Source organism: Oryzias latipes, chromosome 15, assembly GCF_002234675.1.
Source record: "Oryzias latipes chromosome 15, ASM223467v1".
NCBI lineage: Eukaryota > Metazoa > Chordata > Actinopteri > Beloniformes > Adrianichthyidae > Oryzias > Oryzias latipes.
In genome coordinates, this window is record NC_019873.2 from 29,674,494 (window position 1) to 29,679,662 (window position 5,169).

Below are 5,169 nucleotides of genomic sequence, written 5' to 3' on the forward strand. Positions count from 1 at the left end.
TGTTTGTGGTTGCTGGAATGTGTCAGAGGACTTTCTCTCTTTCCGCTCCTCGGATAGGAAAGCTGGTGGGCCGTCTGGAGCGTGAGCCCCGCATAGCAAAGGTCGTGTGTCATTCCATTTTAAGACGGCTCCCCCGAGGCTCCATTTCTGAGTTGGAAAAATGGATGGTGCTCATTTCAGTTCTCATCTGAGATTCCCTTGGTGGGCTAAAGACAGACATGTCAATCTCTGCTGGGATTTGGATGGAAGCCCGTTAAACTGTGCTGTGTGAGCATGGAGGCATATCTTCATCCACTTGATGTGAGCAAAATTAAAATTCCGTGAATAGACTCTTTGTGAGGAAACAACATTCAGCTCAGACCGGCTTTGACACATTACACAACTGTACATTGTTCCTGCCTGATTATGCTGGAGCAGCTAAGAGGTAAATCGAGGCTTTTCACGCGTTTGGTCATCTGCTGGGCCGAGCAATTGACCTCAGACTGACCTGCTTGTTCAGGCTTAGCCTTTAATTTATGATTAACACATCAGCCTCCTTTCTCTGATCTAATCCAGTCCTAATGGTTTGGTTTTAACACCCCAGGAGAACGCAGTGGAGAGATCATTACTGACACTGGATTAGGAAGGGATGACCTGTGGCCTTTCTGAGAACCCCGACCGCTTTGGAGGAACTCAAAGGTTGTGCTCAAACACATTACTGACTCTCAGCTGGGATTAGTGTGGCCTGTGGGAGAATGTGTGCTGTTGATATGCTTATTAAATAAAACCAGCTTTATCAGGTTGAATGAGAGTTCAAGTCTTTGCTCAACAGTTCAGGTCACATCCCAGTCGGGTTCCTGTTGTCTGCCAATGTCTTTAAAACAACCATAAAAACGTGACCGTTTCTGCTCCACAAACGTAACGCAACAAGAAACACATGAACATGAAGATGTTCTTGACAAACCCAAGCGTGTCCGTGAGGCTGAAGTCCCACATTGGTTCACACGTCTCCTTTAATAGTCCAGCCTGCAGCGCTTCACCTCAAGGTTCTAACAAGCGCAGAATAGGACCTTTTTGTTTTCCTACAGGGACGAATTAACCGATAAACTGACATCGTTCACAAATCCCAGAATGCCGTTCTTCCAAGTCTGAGGTCAATTGTAAGTCCTGCTGAATGAAGTGGGACTCAATTCCAGGTCTGAGGTCTAAATCCCATCTCTGCCAAGCCCTCTTGTAAACGTCCACCCTAATATCATTTTAGAAAATCCAGGCTTGTTTTTGGCAGATGGCTCTGCAGTCTGTTGATGTTGTGATAGTTACAGCTACAGCAAATCCTTCAGAAAAGTCTGTGACCTGCATTAGTCGTGTGATTTCCACTCCCCTGGGCTGAGATGCACATAAACACCCTTTATGATCTGGCAGGGTGTCAGGTCATGGTTTTCCAAATATCTTCTCCTGATGGGCTGGACTCTCGCCTGAGCGGATGGCAAACCTTTTGGCTCCAGCAAACGGGCCTTCTCACGATCCTCCCTGCTTCTGCTCATCAAGGCCGGCTCCACACGCTCCTCACTCACGTATGCACAAACACACTCGCCGAGCACAGAGATACCATTGAGCGTGACTTGTGGGCACAGTCTGTGTGTTTTAATGGGCAAAAGAGGCAACCAATCTCACCGCTGGCCGTAGACTCATGAAGAAATTACTGTCAAAAGCCATCAGGGTTTTAATAGCCTCTGGCCCAGATGTGGCTTCTCCCTGGTCTGGGGGGGGTGGGGGTTCTGGAGGACCGCATGCTCCCTGGGATTCTCTGTTTTGTGGCCCAAACTCTGCAGCAGTCCGGTCAGCAGCACCACAGAACGCGGTCAAACATCGGTCCCATGAACTGCAGGAGGAGGTGGGACGCGTTCATGCTTGGGGGGGCAAAAGATAAACAAGCAGTGCTGTGAGCGAGCCCCTCAGACAAAGGAGCTTTTCAGAGGCTGCACTTGATCATTGATGGTTTTATTGATTCTATTGACTCTCAGCTGATGTATGTTCATGCGTCTGATGGAGGAACGCGGAGCGTTGTTGGTAACATGTGACAGCGTGGAACACCTAAAGACTGCACACCACAAGGACACACACAGAACTCCTCTGTCTGACTCCAAGCTCAGCAAAGAACGACTCCGTTTTCTATCTATTTATTAAGGTATTTGTTTTTTAATTGGCTGTTTGGTGATTTTTACCGCCATATGAATTTCTTGTGAGCTGTCATGACGGGTGAATTTCTCCTCTGTGGATCAATAAAGTTCAGGAGCGCATCAGGCAAAACAGTGTTTCCCAATAACAAATATAAAAATCATTTTGATTATCTAGGTGTGTTTTTCTGTGATTTCAGAGCCTTTAGCAAAGTTATGACTTTTGGGCCAAAAGACCAAAACTGCAGTGAGTTTTAGAGCCAACTTTGGAACCATTTTCCATAAATATACATGTTTTATTTAATTTAATGATAGAAAGGGTGGATGTCACTTATGATTTTATTATTTGTGCAATTCAGGGAATAAAATCTAAAATTTACAAAAACAGTCACGGATGTTTTTCTGTTGAAGCCATGGAGAGAGAATGGAATAGAATCAAATATGGTGTCTGCTTGTTTCCAACGTCCTGTTCAGGAGGATCCGTGTGTCTGCTGGACTAACGCTGGAAATCCCGTCAGAAGACGGCTGGTGTTGACGGGAAGTGAAGGAGCTCCGTCCGCCTTGAAGAGAGAGCGGCTCAGCTTTTCTCATTTCTGCGTTCCAGCTGTGGGGGTGGATTGGCCTGACATCAGAATTTCCCGCTGTGATAAAGAGACTCTTGTTTGATAGGCAATAGAACTGTGTGAGTGTGTGTCTGTGTGTGTGTGTGTGTGTTTGTGTGGGCGTGGGTTTGTGTGTGCGTGTGTGTGTGTCATGTAGGTAATTAGTGGGGAGAAAGTCCCAGCTCTGTTTTCTGGGAGTAAACAGGCATGAACACAAACACTTTACCACAAACGTCTGAATTGTTGCTCTCAACTTGAGGAGTCAAACGGTTTTCTCTGCTCTTTTGTTCTGCAGCTAACTCTGATTCCCACATACTTCAGGGGATTAGAAGGTTCTGGATGCTGGAGTGTGAGGGAACATGTGAGGACCCCACCTTTGATACCACAGCATCCCAGTCAAACCGGACCAGGACGGAGACCGTCAGACGGAGGCAGTGGGGGTTCCTGGATGCAGAGGAGGGGATGCAAAGGGGGGCCGGGGGGTCTGTTGGACCCAAACTTTAGGGATTAACAGGGTGACTTCTCCTCAGGAATGCTGCTCCGACAGCCAAGACCCACCCACCCACAGCTGCCTGCGCCAGACAGGTGCAAGGCTGAGCCCAGGAGGGTGAGGGTGGGTGAGGGGATAAAGGTGGAGGAGGTGGAGAGGAGGAGACCACATTTCCATATGGAGGCTGCATTCCTCCTTATCCTGCAGCTCACACAAACAATGGATGAAGAAGACGAAAGGTTCTTTTTTTCTCCGTGAAGGTGGAAAAGTGGATCAGCTTCTCCGCTGTTCTCCCGCCTCATCCACAGCAAACATGGCCGCCTTCAGCGAGTGCGTTTGTCTCGCCATCAATAATGTTAGGGACTGCGGCGGATCTTGCCCACACTTGCTGCAGAGTTAAACATTACTTTGCAAAACTGCAAAAGAAGGGATTAATTTTCTGCAGGATCACATCATTATTGCAGTATCTGTAAATAGACAGCCGTTCCCGCCACATCCTCAGGATTTGCTCAGGCAGCAACAAAGGACAAAAAGCACCGCTGCTGATCTACAACAAGCCCTTGTTCAGCAGCAGGAAAATCCCTGGCACATCTCGCTTTGAAGCCGCTGGGATTCCTGTGTGAGTCTGCGTCTCCGTGTGCGATTGTGCGTCTAAGATGTTTGATTGATAGAGGGTCTGTGAAATCGGACTCTTTGTTTTGCTCTCTGCGGTGACCTGCCCTGTCATGTCTGCCCTGTTTTGAAAAGCAGGTAGTCAGCTCGAACATCTGGCAAACACCAGGACAAGACGCAGAGCTCAGGTGGCGGGATCCACTCTCTGAAAGGTCAGAGGTCACGGAGCAGGGTCACGCTGGCATCCAGGTGGATGCTCCTGAGGAATGTTGCAGACCTTGTGCTTCCTCTCTTCCAGGAGAAAATGTACAGGACAAAGACGAACAGGAGGAGCAGGAAATCCTAAAGCGACAAAAAAACAACATCTATCAACAAAACAATCACACAACAGGTTTTATTGATTGTATCAATTTGAAATATGACTCTGCCTTCACTAAAGCCCAAATGACGTTACAGTCACATGTATTATTCTCCCGTCCCCACGCTGGTGGTGGAAGATCTTCTTCCTGTTTCTGCTAAATTAAACTTTGTCGTTTGGTTTAGTTAAATTCTTGCCTTTTTGTTGGTATCGTTCACTTCATTTTCTCTGTTGATTTGTGCCAGATGTGTCAGTCATTGACACATCTGGGGTTCATTTTTCTCATTAGTTGATTTTTTATTAAGGTTTGCTGTTTTTCTCTCTTTAAATGATCACCAAAGCCATATTTTGCACACTTCTGCTCCTCTAGCTGGACTGTTTTGGAAATAATACGACATCTTCTTCCAGCTGATCTCCTGCGTTTGTGCAGAGGTTATTTATCCAGTTCCCGGTGATCAACTGGCTCCATTTCAGTCTGTTTCTGATATTTGAGGTATTAAAAATTGTTTTTAACAGTAAGTAACAGCGCTTTGACCTCCTGTTGATTGACAGGAGTATGAGGGGGCCGGTCAGTTCACAAGCAAACCACCTGGGGGCTTGGTGCTCAAGCAGGTAAGGTCCCAATCAATGTTATCATTACCTTTAGATCTTTAGCTCTTTCTGAGATGAAGAGCTAAAGAAATAAAGACAAGAAATTTATGTTAATCTGGTAGAATTTACAGCTGCAGGTTTCTGGTCTTTACTGTCATGATGTCAACTGGAATTTTACTTCAAATCGGAACTTTACGATCCGATAAAAAGACATTTAAAGAAAAAGAAATGATTGGCCACATGACGGAAAAAACACCAAGAAACTCCAGAGAATCTCGTGTGATTCTCACTGAAAGAACAGCAAAGCTGTGAGGGTGAACCGAGCTTCTCCAAAGAAACAGAGGATAGCAGTTAAACAAC

General features: G+C 46.4%; 1 long non-coding RNA gene across 1 annotated transcript; it reads left to right on the forward strand.

Moving 5' to 3' along the window:
• The first annotated feature begins 3,243 nt into the window (after nucleotides 1-3,243).
• LOC105355839 lies at nucleotides 3,244-4,734 on the forward strand. The gene is made up of 3 exons (XR_910167.3): nucleotides 3,244-3,867; nucleotides 3,999-4,072; nucleotides 4,159-4,734. It is a non-coding gene; the product is annotated as an uncharacterized LOC105355839 (long non-coding RNA).
• The last annotated feature ends 435 nt before the right edge of the window (nucleotides 4,735-5,169 follow it).